Genomic DNA, 14064 nt, shown 5'->3' with positions numbered 1-14064 from the left:
CCTGTGTATAGACACTTTTACTTAATTTAGAGGTAAATTAAAAGTAATCAAAAATTATAATGTTCTGGACAATCACGGATTCTTCCCCACTGTTATGCTTACTCAGAGTTTGCTTCCTTTTAGTAGGTTTGAGGCCATTTAGATAAAAACACTGAATTGTAGAGTAGGTTTCAAATGTTATGGTTTAAGATGTTAAGATTTAAGATGTTTCAGTGCATTCTTGAATTGAAACCATCACCTTTTAGATTAATTGTTTCTGAAGAATTGGTTTCACTGACATCTCTTGAATCATCATCGTGTTTTTGCTTAGTGTGCATGTCAAGTGTCTGTTACAGTGAAAGCTGAGATGTGGCACACAGGAAATAACACAGAGGTAGACATGGTACACAGTGGAAGGCATGGGGGCAGTAGAGAGTAGTGGTGGAGTCCTATGGACCTGGGTTGAAACTCAGTTCTATCAACTGACTTTCATAATCTCTCTGGTTCAGTTTGCTCATCTGAACAATGGGCATACCAATTAATGTCTTCTACTTCAAAAGTCTTGTGAGGATTAAGTGAATTAATACCTGGAAAGCCTTTTAGAGCAGTGTCTGAAATATCATATGAGCATTATAAATCTTAGCTGTTAAACAGTCTTAACATTCCTGGGGCTCCATGGTGGCTTAGTAGGTTGAATGTATGACTCTTGATTTCGGCTCAGGTCATGATCCCAGGTTCATGGGATCAAGCCCGGCTTCAGGCTCTGTGCTGAGCATGGAGCCTGCTTGAGATTCTCTCCCTCTCCCTCTCCTTCTCCCTCTCTCCCTCTGCTCCCCTCCCCTGCTTGCTCTCTCCCTCTCTTTCTAAAATAAAATTTAAAAAATAATAAAAAAATAGTCTATATATTCTTATTGGGTTAATGGATCAATGTTTATCTGTATTTTTAAGTGTTTTTCTTAGTACATTATTATTTAGGAAAACTGGATTAGAAAGATTTCTGAGGTATTCCTGGCTTGCATTTGTTAAAAATTAAAAAAAAAATTTGTTTTAATGTTTATTCATTTTGAGAGAAAGAGCCTACAAACACAAGTGGGGGAGAGCAGAGAGAGGGAGAGAAAAAATCCCAAGCAGGTTCCGTACTGTCATCACCGAGCCTGACTTGGGGCTCGAACCCTAGAACCCCAAGATCATGACCTGAGCCAAAATTAAAAGTCCGACGCCTAACCGACTAAACCACCCGGGTGCCCGCTGGTTTGCATTTTTATTTTTATTTATTTATTTATTTTTTTAAATTTTTTTTTTCAACGTTTATTTATTTTTGGGACAGAGAGAGACAGAGCATGAACGGGGGAGGGGCAGAGAGAGAGGGAGACACAGAATCAGAAACAGGCTCCAGGCTCTGAGCCATCAGCCCAGAGCCTGACGCGGGGCTCGAACTCACGGACCACGAGATCGTGACCTGGCTGAAGTCGGACGCTTAACCGACTGCGCCACCCAGGCGCCCCTGGTTTGCATTTTTAAAGGTGAATTGTGTATCAAAAGACTAGGAGCCTCAATTGTGTATAATTTAATACTAATAAATAAAGTTGGGTTTTGGGTTGTCTGTGTGAAATTATTTGATGATTTCAGGGAATTTATTTCCCACTGCCAAACTGTATTTAATTGTCTTCATTGTTGTCATTGGTTTTGGCACTAAAATTGTCGTATAGTCATAATTGCTCAGATTAGAAGGGAAATATTGAAGAAGTCGTCCTCCAGTTATTAACAGATTAACAAGCATAAAATAGTTGGATATTTTTGAGGAATGTAGGATAACCTAATACCCAGGGGCATAATATCCCAAGGAGAAAATTTCCTAATGTGTGTTTTGGGTGTATGGAGTATTAATGTGGGTATACCAATTTTATCATGTAAAGAATTGCGAAGGAAAAGTTTTAGGGGAACCTAAAAGTTTTACTTTAGCTTGTGTAATAAACTTGACTACATCAATATCTGGAAAATAATTAGAATACCAGATTATGTTGAGTGCCTAAAGAAATATGTTTGACAACTTTTAATTTTCTTTCCTCCTACACACCACTTCCTAGTTTGTTTCTGGCACACCAGATGTGTCTCAACACAGTAGCTGATCCGGGTAGAGTTGTGTGAACACCCGTGGCATAACAAATTTTCTCATTTTCATTACATTTAATGAAACTAAAATTGGAAGGAGCAGTGCATGTGGCAAATAGTGTTATAGAGACATAAGGGGTAACTTGCCCTTTTTCCAGACCTCTGCATCAATGTGCCTTTTTTTAAGCTAATATTAAAGTTTGTATGCAAATGATGAATGTACACAAACAAGGCTCATTGTAACCTTGCTTTTCATAGTTAGGCACCAATGGGCTACTCTTGGTGCACAGAAGTGAAGAGGGATGACTGGTGGGGGAAAGTGAAAAAAAATTATTCACGGGCAAAGTTTTTTTTATTTTTATAATACTCTATTTTCTGTTTTCTAGCTTCTTTGAATGGACCAATTCACTCCTGTTTTCTTAGCTTAAAACCAGCTTTAGTTCTTGATCTCCATGGAGAAGATACTTTCCATAGGCATTTTTATTTTGTCTTTCATTTCTTTACTGTCGTAATTTCCCCATTATTCTTACTTAGCCTTTTCTCCATTTAAATGCCAGGGCATGTACTATATTTCAGAAGCTGTAATTTTCTTTCAAAGAAATTAATTTTGTTTTTAGCTTTGGCTTCATATGTGATCTGTTTGTGGGTCTCTAGTTTTGAATATCTACCAATAATTTATAGAACCATTTTTTTCTCAATTTTTAATTATAGAATAAATAATATTAAAAACAGACAGGAACTGTTCCTTACCTTACCAACCTGTGCATTTTGTTTCCTTTTGGTTTCAAGTTGTATTTGGTTTCAACTTATATTGCCGTTTTCAGGTATTATACTCTTTAATGAGTGGTTTCCAGGAGCAGTTGTTTGGTAATCATTAGTTTACTTAATCATTCCTCTGATGTTGAAGATTTAGATTTATAATGTTTTGCTATTATAAATTGCATCACAACAAAAATCTGTTTGAATATGGCCTTTCTTTTTTTTAATTTTTAAAATTATTATTATTAGTATTATTATTATGGGTCATTATTCACTCAGTTTAAACTTTCTGGCCTGATCTTATTAAGTTAAAAGTTTTGAATATTTTTATGGGTCAAAGGATGTGATTTTTAAGAAATGATTTTTGAAGTGCTTTTTCAGATGGCTTTCCACTATAAATTGCCAACAATAATGTCTTGGCTTTATCAATTTTATTTTTCTAAGAACCTGGGTATTGTTGGATATTGTCTTAGAATTTTGTATTTGTTAGTTAAATGTAAAATGGTACTTCAGTGTTGCCTTAATTTGCCTCACTTTGGTAAATAAAATGCTTTAATGCTCTTTTTTTCCGATGTGTACCTAATAATTTGATTCCTATGTGCATGTCCATGTTACTGCCTTATTTTTCTTCTGCATCTTATTTTTCTGTCAGTTTATCCCCTTTTGTAACGACCTTTGATCTCTTGTATTTGATAAAAATTTCTGCAATATGTTGTTTTCCTTTTACCATGACTATTACTTTTCTTAGTAAAAGTTAAAGATTAAACTGTAAAATTTACATCTTTTTGTTTCTTTTATTAACTCAAGGTTTAGAAAGCTACCATTGTTTCAAAAATACTCAATTTTATGCTAATTTTTATGAGCTAAATCATATGTGTATTATATATGCAAATATACACAGACACACACACACACAGAAAGACAGAGAATAAGGAGGCATTAGTATTGTAATTATATTATGCAATATAAATTTTGACCCATTTTCCCCTCAGATCACTGGTTACCTCAGTATAATTTATTAAATAGCTTTCCTCCCTGATCGTTTTGAATTTTTATTATATCATTGCATTCTTACATATAATTAGATATTTTACTGGACTTTCTATTCTTATTTGTTGATGTATTTCAAAATACATGTCAAAACCACATTATTTAAATTATTATTGCTTTATAATACATTTTAAAATCTAGTGGGCTCAGCCCTTCTTTTAAAAAATCCTTGAACTTCTATTATGTACCAGAAAAAGTGAGGATAGAAAAATGAAAATTGCCAGTTTCCCCACCCCTGGTAATCAAAGTCTTGCCAGGAAAACAGATATGAAAAAAACCCAAAAACTGGATACATGTATAATATGATAAAAATCATGATAGAGAGGTGAATACAGAACTGTGGTAGCACAAAGGAAAATAGTATGTTTTCACCTCTTTATTTTTTCTAGTTCTAATGAAAGTTTTGTTTTAACTATAATTGCTATTTTATGTCTACAAAATACTTTGAGAATGTTTGGTTTTTTAATCTTGTAATCTCATTTAGGATTATTGTATCTTACTTATTTCTAAGTTAAGTTCTATAGTTTTCTTGAATATGAAATGCTTGTTAGAAGAATTTCAAGTTAAACATGTACATGTTATGAATATTATTTGTGACAGTCTCCAGGTAATTCTACATTCGATTTATTTCTTTTAAAAAGGCCTATCTTTTGGGTTTGCTCTTAAATGAAAAATTAGAGCACATACTCCTTCATCTTTTTTGGGGGGGCACTCAAACATTCATTGATAATACTTCTGGGTGTCATAGGATTTGATACACATACAAGACACAAATGTGGAAGTGTTATCGATGTTAATTTTTGAAACCAATGATAGGTCAATGAGAAATTCCTGAGCCAAGGAAACCATATTCTTATGAAAATGTGATTGAAATTATAGAAAACAATCTGTGTTCTATAGCTGTGGAAACTTTAGACGGATCATCTTTGACATGTGAGTTGTAGTTTCTATCACTGCAGCTGTTAATTGGTGACAAGGAGGGATAAAGTGTATTAAGGAGTTTTGGAAAATAAAACATAAATACATATCAAATAGTAATTATTTCTGGAATTCTGTATACATAAGGTGTTTAAACCCTCCTTTTTAAATGCACACTAAAACTCATTTCATTATTTAAGTTTTATAAGGTATTCTTCATTTAAAAATAGTTTTGTATTGGCAAATTAGGTCAGGAATAAACAGGACCTCAGTGACGTAAATAAATAAATCCCAATGGATGACTTTCTTTGGACTTCCTCTTTTGTGTAATTCTTTTTATGTATAAGAGCACATCTCTTGGCAAGGTCCCATTATAAAAAAGAAAAGAAAGGTGGGGATGTGGGGGGATAAATATTCCCAGAGAGACTCCTTGAATTTCAGCCCTTTCAGTTACATGATTATTCTTGTGGTTACAGGAGATGAAAGGATAATGAGGACTTGGTTTCCTGAGTTATAAAAAATAATTTGGATATACACAGGGCCATTTACGTGAATAAATAGATGCCTTATAAAAATTCTCTTTGGGGAGGTACACTAAAATTATTTTAGTGGTCCAAGTTCTGTGACCTCAGAGTAAGTTCAAGTGTAGGGAGAAGCATGGCAGGCACTTGATAATAAATTTAGTCCAAGTGTTTAATTTATGTACTTCTTCATTCAAAAAAATGCTTTGGGACATCTTATAAGAATATATTTGACTTAATAATGAGAAAAAGCACAGAGAAGTAAAGATTCACTATCAGGAAAATATAAATAAGTGGGGAGTCTTAACCACAAAAAAGAAAGTAAATATATTTATATTTATTATTCATATTATGTCTCATTACATATACACATGCACTTGTTTTTTATATATTAAGTCTTTATATTTGTGTTTTAAAAACAGTTTTTAGTAGTACCATTTAGCTTTGTAGTATTTTTTTTTTTATTTTTAAAAAAAAATTTTTTTTTCCAACGTTTATTTATTTTTGGGGGGACAGAGAGAGAGAGAGCATGAACGGGGGAGGGGCAGAGAGAGAGGGAGACACAGAATCGGAAACAGGCTCCAGGCTCTGAGCCATCAGCCCAGAGCCCGACGCGGGGCTCGAACTCGCGGAGTGCGAGATCGTGACCTGGCTGAAGTCGGCCGCTTAACCGACTGCGCCACCCAGGCGCCCCATAGCTTTGTAGTATTTTTAAGTGATTCCCTTTAAAAGAATTGATTTACCTGTGGGTGATTTCAGATCAACCTTTTCAGTACCTAATTTAGGAGTAGATGGATTAAAAATGTTGGGAAGAGAACAGCAGCCATAATAAACAAGATGTATAAAAGTTACTGAATTCTCCACTTGAGAGAGAGTTTCAAATATTTCTTAATAGTTATCCAGATCACAGCCTTTCACATTTTCTATCTTAATATCTATCTCCCTTTTCTACCTTACCATCACCTGCAGCCAAAACAAAACAAAACAAAAACCAACCAAACAAACAAAAAACAAAAAATAACTCCCCTAATCTGAAATCATTTTTGTGTGGGACCTAAACATTTGTATCCAAAATATCCTAGCACATCCATTGTAAATTGTCATGAAGTCATCATTGATAACATAGAATATGGAAAGAAAATTTAGAGAAAAATTTCATCTAGTTGTCAATGATAAAGGAAAGAGAGTTGAATAATAAAATAGCACGAGTTAATAAAAAAACAATGAAAGACTAGAATTTACCATGAAAATTATGTAGTGTGTAAATCCTGAGCAACAGTTTTGAAATATTGAGTCTGAAAATCAGACCTGCAATTTCTGCATTTGTTTTTTATTATATACAACTTAATTGCCTGTTAGTTAAATCCTAATCCATCAAATAAACAAAAATAATTATCAACCTACCTTAGCTGTTTTCCCTTTCCCCTAAATCTTATTTTCCTTATTTATTATGTCATTATTTCCAAACTCCATTAGTCCCTTTGGTCTGTTATCACCCTTATACTGCTGTAGGTATGGATATTTTAATGGGAAGAGACAAGTAGTAACTTTTTGGTTTTGTGATCTTTTATATTCTGATTCAATGAAACTTTATTGATAACCTACTTATGTAATAGGCACTATGTGAAGAGCTTTTTCTTATCATACATTACTTCTCATAATAACTTCATGAGATAAGTACTTTATGGTCCTAATTTAATATAGGTGAAGACTTATTTTAGGGAGAGACTAGCCCAAGGTCACATTGCTAATAAGAGCTGCATTTTGGCTCAAACCCGTCTTTGACCTTAAAACCAATGTTCTTTCCATAGCCCTATCTCTTGCTAAGTACTCCTGACTTTTACTTAAGATACCCTGTACTCTCTGTTATTAATCATGTTTGTGTAAAATGTAGTTTTCTCTTAAGTAGATACAGTAAGGCTGCTATTGTTATCTGGGCCAAATTGAGGAATTGAATCATGGAGATGGAGCTCTGTTGACTATACACTGGTCAGAAGAGTTGGTTCAAATTTCCATTGGTTCAAATCAGAAAGAGGGACAGTTTTTTAAGGGAAAAGGAGTATGTAGTGGGTTTTTTGTTTGTTTGACACTGATGTTAGTTTTCCTTTTGCCTACTAAGGACAACTGCAAACACTATGTACTGTAAACATTGTATCTGATATAATGAGGAAATTGTGAGTTGCATAGTAGGAATTCTTTCAAACTTGACATTTATTGAGCATCTCATAAAATCCAGATATTCTACTATGTTCATTGCTCCATCCTTGAATAAGACGTAGATCTGACTCTCCAGGAACCTACGGTCTAGTGAGACTTTCAATTTGTAATAAAGTAGCTATTTTTCAAACAATTCAAATCTAGTAAATTTCTTACTAGAATCATCACCTCTGAGAGTGCCTGGGTGGCTCAGTCAGTTGAGCATCTGACTCTTGATTTCAGCTTAGGTCATGATCCTAGGGTCATGAGATCAAGCCCCACATCGGGCTCTTTGCTGAACAGGGAGCCTGCTTAAGATGTCTCTCTGTCTCCCTCTGTCCCTCTCCTCTGCTTGAGTGGCTCTCTCTCTCTTGCATTTATCACTTATCTAATAAAGAATGTAAGTTCTGGTTAAGAGAGTTTCTTATTTCAGGCAATGTAAGGTAAATCAGTTTGTACCATGATTTTAAACCTTTTTCAAATATAACCCGCATTTTAGCTTTAGAATTAAAGTATGTTGAAAAGAGTTCAATATAATGTAATTGAGTCACTTAGAAGGCCTATTTTAAACCAGTCACTTCCTTTTCTTTCTTTGTGCCCTATGAGACACGGACTTGCAGAATCAGGAAAGCATTGTTTTTGTTTTTTGGGATTTGCTATATTATGTGGAACCAAAACCAAGTTAATATGAGTAGTGCTTTTAAGCTCAAAGTAGTAAGTGACATTGAAATTTTCTTTTTCCCTTCTAAATTTGGGCCTGAAGGAGTCATGTTATAAATTGACAATTTTTATTTATTCATAATGAAATGATCCTTTTTATTTATAGCCAAGTTCATCATTTTAACACTTAATCCTCCGTGACAGTCTGGAGGACGGGAAACTTGGCAACCCTTTATTATTATCTGTTTTTACCATCAGAAAGTATTTATTTGTAACGAGAGCATGGCAATGACGTAAAGGATAGGAATGAAATACTCCCTGACATTTTTATACAGGGCGGCTTTTCCTTTGGAGTCATGACGGTAAATATGACCATAATTACTTAAAATACAGGCAGAGTCCCCTGTAAAATACAAAAGCATATAACTATAGGTGTGGAAGGAGAACATCTAATGATAAAAGGAGAAGATGTCGGCCTTGGATTAATGTTTCAGAAACCCCATCAGTAACCATCTACACAACATTTCATGGACATTTTAAAGCAACTCACAAGCTCTTGCCATGTTTCACCACCTTTGTGACTGTAAAAATCCACCCACCAGAGAAGCCCACTAACTCACACTGCCAATATTATAAATCTAAGATATTTAAAACGTCGATTTTCAGGCCCTGATAGTGTATCTTGAATACAAATATAGTACTTAGTGGATGAGTTTCTTATATTTGTTTTGGGCCTGGCAGTGCTGTCAGATCTTGAGGGAAGCCCAGTGTCAAGGGCATATGAAATGATTTGACTTTTGCCCCTGCATGTGAGAATGATGAGCTTTGATGAAAGTGTTGGTATCCTCATGATTTCCTTCTGACACAGTCATAGTATATATGGCTATTAATTGACTTGGTCTGTGTGACATACAGATGTCTGCTGGAATCTACTGATGACAAACAGAAGGAAAGACCTACTTGATAATGGGTATTTTAAACCTGTGCCTGAAAGAATGAGTTTTGAATGGTCATGCGTTCAGCAAGTGCTTTTGAGTGCAGGTTATTGTGCTAAGCTCTGAGGATGAAAACTGTGCAGTGAAGACCTGGCCCCTATAATGATAGGCATTGAAGTCCATTTGGAAGGACATAAATAAACAATATTTAAAGCAATATAAAGAAGTGAATTGTTGAAATGCATTATTAGCCCTGTCAGTGGTGAGCTCAGGCTGTGGGGTCAGAAGAAATAGGTGTGAATCCTGGTTGCCTTATTCACTGTCTTTTTTACTCTGAGCATGTTACTTAGCCTCTCCAAACTTTTGTTTCCTCCTTTGTACAATGGGATGATAATTGTGCCAGCCTGCTAGGCTGGATCAGGCAACGCAGTTGAGTTTCTTGTTGAGAATCTTCTTTCGGTTATTTCATAAGACAGAGGAAGTGTCTTTTCTGTGTCCCTCTCTTGGAACATCCAGAGAAGAGCGCATTCTCAAAATTAGGTGTCAGACTATCATATTCAAGTTGTAGTCCATCCTGCATAGCTGAAGACCAAACCACAGTTTTACATAAACCTTTTCCTTATTGAAGGTAGTTGTTCATTTATTAATGCAAATGCCTTGTGCCTTGGGTGTGTGAGCCCTAAAAATATACTTCCAGGGATAAAAATAGATCTCTTGGAGTTCTGAGATGCTGCTTAATCAGAACCAGCTGCAAGCTGTCTAGAAAATGCAAGTTGTATGAGCCAGATGGCTTTTGCCCTTTTTGCTTTAGACAGCATGTAATTTGGATAACTACAGCTACAGTAATACATTTTGCCAGTCACACTGTTTGATAAACATATTTGTTGAGAACAGCCACTTCCAATTAGAGACCCAGTAAAATGTTAATTTATTTTAATAATTTTTCCCTCTGGGGTAAGATCAGGAATACTTTTAACAGAAATGCCTGTTCACAGGAGAGAGTACTGTTGAAGGTTTCTTGTATGCCAGTGGTTAATTTTTAGGTTTGGCATTTAAATAATGATGAGGAGTATTCATGACCTACCCTTCCAGTTTTTTTCTTAAAATTTAGTGTATATGTGAGGAACCATGATTTTCTATATTTAATAACTATATTTGTTTTACCTGTGGAAAGATGGTTTGGCTAGTTTTAACTTTCTTCGATACGAAGCTAATTACTATAAACTCTGATAATAGTTATTGAATTATTGTTTGTACCCACAAACCATCATTAATGTGGTATTTCTGGGATTTTGCATTTATGACTGTGATCTATTAAGAAGGAATTTTCTCTAGTAATTGATATAACCATGAGTGATTTCCACTGACTGAAGATAACTGTAAACCTAGTCACTAATATTAGCTAAATTCTAATTTTGTCTAGTTCTTGTTCAGCTCTGATGAAACCACAAAGCTAAATGTTTGGGCTATTCACACTCTAAGACATAAGCTCAGATACAGCCTGCTTTTAAGAGATGTGAAATTATCAGTTCCATTTTTCACTAGTGGCACCACTTCTTGGAAAAGCATTTTGAAGCCTTGATCATCCATTACATGTGATGAAGTATTCTCTATTTCTTGAGACATCTACCAGGCAGCAAATAATAGATTGCTGAGCACCTCTGAAGGATCTCTCGTGTCATAATTTTTCTGTAGTTGCAAGCCTTCCAGCCTTGTGAGTTTAGCAGTCCCCCAGTGGTCTTTCTTCCTTACCCAGTTTAACAAGGAGAGGGTATTTCATCTATAGGATTAGTGATGTTAGAACATAAATTTCACTATAATAGTAGCTTCAGGTTTATTTACTGTTACTGTAGTACCAGGAACTCTGCTAATCACTTTATACATTACTGCATCTAAGCCTCCCAATAACATAGCATTACAGGGTGTATATTTTTATCCTGTTTTACAGATAAGGAAGCAATGGCTTTGGAGTATAATTATTCAACATCATACCGAAAGTGTCAGAGTCGGAATTTGAAGCTACTGTTGTTTTAATGGTTTCTCTGACTCATGCTCTTTAATTCCACCCATTAAGCTATGAAAAGTGGCATTTGACTTAGCCATAGCTGTTTTCTCAGAGATAAACAGATGCCTCTGTCCATTCTTGTATAGCAGTGATCTTCTTAGAATTTATTTTAAGCTCAGATTAATATGTGAAAAGGTCTAATCTCTCTCACTCCGCTTCATTAGATATATTGTAACTAAGGTACTTTAAACCTAAAAGTCATATCACTGGGGAAAATCTCATTTTGGTGCTTTTCCAATATGTAGTTAAGAATTATATTGATATGTAGTGCTTTGAGAAACTGGTAAACACTTGTGTGATATGAAACGGCATAGGAAGCAAGTGTTTACCAAATTTACCAAAGTGATATCCTACTTTTATGTCTTTAACAAACTAATAAGATAAAGAAATTCAGTAATGAATAGAGCAGTTCATAACTGTATGTTGTGTCCCAGGCAGCAGGAGATAAAGCAAAGCGTTATTTATAAAGACATCTTAGTTGTAGTACTGTCCACTCAAAACAAACTGAGGATCATGGAAGTATTTTATTATACTGTTATAATTATTTACATATGGAACCATAAAATACTTTCTTGAAAGATAATATAAAATGATAGAAAAGCTTGTACTTAAGTACTATGGTTTAATAATGGACTTATGCTATCTATTAGCAAATAGTTGATATTATTTGTTGTTTCCTGGAAATGAGAGGGGGATATGGGTCAAAAAATATTACTTTTTAGTAAATTGATTATTTCTTTTCTCATTTAAAATAGTATATTTAAATAATTATTAACCTGTTTTTCATATCTCACACAGTACACTCAATTAACATATAGATTCAAATGTGAAATCTGATAGTGCTTGACCCAGTTGAAGAAAATGTTTAATGTCATTATATGGAAGACATAAATGGCCTAGAGAGAGGTTTCAGTCCTTTCTTTATGTGGAGAGATATAACTTGGAATGACCCAACAAGGCTGCTTTAGTCCATATGTATCAGTTTTCCATTAACATGTGAGGTGGTGCTATGGAAAGGAAAAGGATGCATGAAAAATGATCTCTTCCAAATTTATCTGTGTTTATCCTAAGTGGGTAAATTGTTCCTTTTTCACTGTATGAGGGTTTAGTAGGTTAGTAAGTAGTCTGGTTTGTTTAAATGATTTAATAAGGAAGTATTGAGCATCTAAAGAAATGACTTTATCCTTGTCCTCAAAGAGCTTTTGGCATTTGGCACCAAAAGGGTACAATGTTATGTGATTTAAAATGTGGTCCCAGAACAATGTGATTCTTGGAGGTTAGTGACTCCAATGAAAGTAAGATAGATGAAGGGAGATCTTTTATTCTCTTTATCCCATAAGGGACTTTTTTTGCTTTTGTCTTCTTGAAGAGAAGACGAGTGTTCGGCTGAAATTGTATGTTATCGACGCTTGGGCTCCATTGGCATATTTCAAGCTGTTATTGTCAATCGTATAAATACATGTTTAGACAACTTCTGAAACACGTCTTGTTCCTTGAAAATAGAGAAGTCACTCATCTTGGTGTATCAAATTCTATAAGATGGCTCTCTAGAATTGTGTCATTTCTTCATTATGGCTTCTCTTATCTTGAACCACTTCAGAAGGCCTTTTTTTTTTCCTCCCTTTCTTTTTGCATTAGATAAACATAATTTTATTTCTAGGTGTGAAACAGTATGAGATATAGGGATGTATGTATGCATGTGTATAGGTGTGAGAGAGAGACAGGGAGAGAGAGAGAGAGCAAGAGGAAAGAATGGGAAGAGGGAAAGAGAGAAGCAAAAGAGAGGAAAGTGATGGAATGATTGAGTGATTGCTTGGTTGTATGTGACTGTGGCTTTTCCTGAAAATTTTCCAGCTGTTGTTGGCGTACTGAAAAGTTCATCCAAATCTCATAATTTCTTACGGTTTTCAGTTAAATGTTGTAAAAAGATAAGCAACAATATTATATACGCATATAAGTTGCCTTTCCAATATTTATAAATCTTAATTCTTTTTTTATTGTATTGGTAAGAATGTCAGGCTTTCATTCCCATGTTAGTGATGGGCATCATATATACATCTGACTTTATTGAAAACAACTCCGTTTAATGCTTAATAGGGTGATAACTCTACATTAAACTATCCTGGTTTACTAACCCATGAACATGTATCCAGATAGTTACATTTTTTTGAGGGAGTGTTCTGTTTTAATTGCTTTTGACTTATTGATGTCATAAATTTATTAATAGCTTTCCCAATATTAAATCATTCTGGATTTCCTGAAATAAACTCAACTGGACATGTTTTATCATGATTTTAATATGCTGCTGTGTTTGATGTATATTTCATCTAACATTTTTGCCTCCATGTTCATAAATAATACCTGTAGTTTTCTGTTTTGTCAGCTCTTTTTCAAGTTTCAGGGTTAAGTGTTAGTAGGCTTGTCATTTATGATTGAACAACCTGCACGTCATCACCTATCCTATCATTCTTTGCCCAGCTACAGTACTTTTACAGATGAAGGTAGTATGGTATCTTGAGAAAGGGACCTTTTTAAAACACACAGGCTACCATATCACCTAGCAGAAAGGTGAGGGTTACTTGAACATCCTACAACAGATTAAAAAATATGTATATCCCCGTATTTTTCTATGCCTTCACTGTTTAAAGAAGTAACATATTAAAATCATCATGGCCTGGAAACTTTATTTGGCAATAGTTGTTTACTTCAATTTTTTCTAGAATTGTTGGTCTGTTTTGACATATATTCTACTTTAAAAAATTTTTAGCAACAGACTGTATATAGGAATCTATATAATTTTTTAAATCTTTTCTGAAGTAGTGGTTTTTACCTCTCATTTTATTTTTGGGCCTTTCTTTTGAGAGCAAAG

The 14064-nt window shown here is 34.4% G+C and overlaps 1 protein-coding gene across 13 annotated transcripts in view; it reads left to right on the top strand.

Annotated features, from left to right (window-relative positions):
• HDAC9 (histone deacetylase 9) overlaps positions 1-14064 on the top strand; it is a 708604-nt gene that overhangs the window by 108053 nt on the left and 586487 nt on the right. The gene's annotated exons all lie outside the window — the stretch shown is intronic.

Source organism: Puma concolor, chromosome A2 (assembly GCF_028749965.1).
Source record: "Puma concolor isolate L17-30 chromosome A2, mPumCon1.1.hap2, whole genome shotgun sequence".
In the NCBI taxonomy this organism is placed as follows: Eukaryota; Metazoa; Chordata; class Mammalia; order Carnivora; family Felidae; genus Puma; species Puma concolor.
The sequence above is the reverse complement of the archived record's forward strand: the minus strand, read 5'-3'. Positions and strand labels throughout refer to the sequence as shown.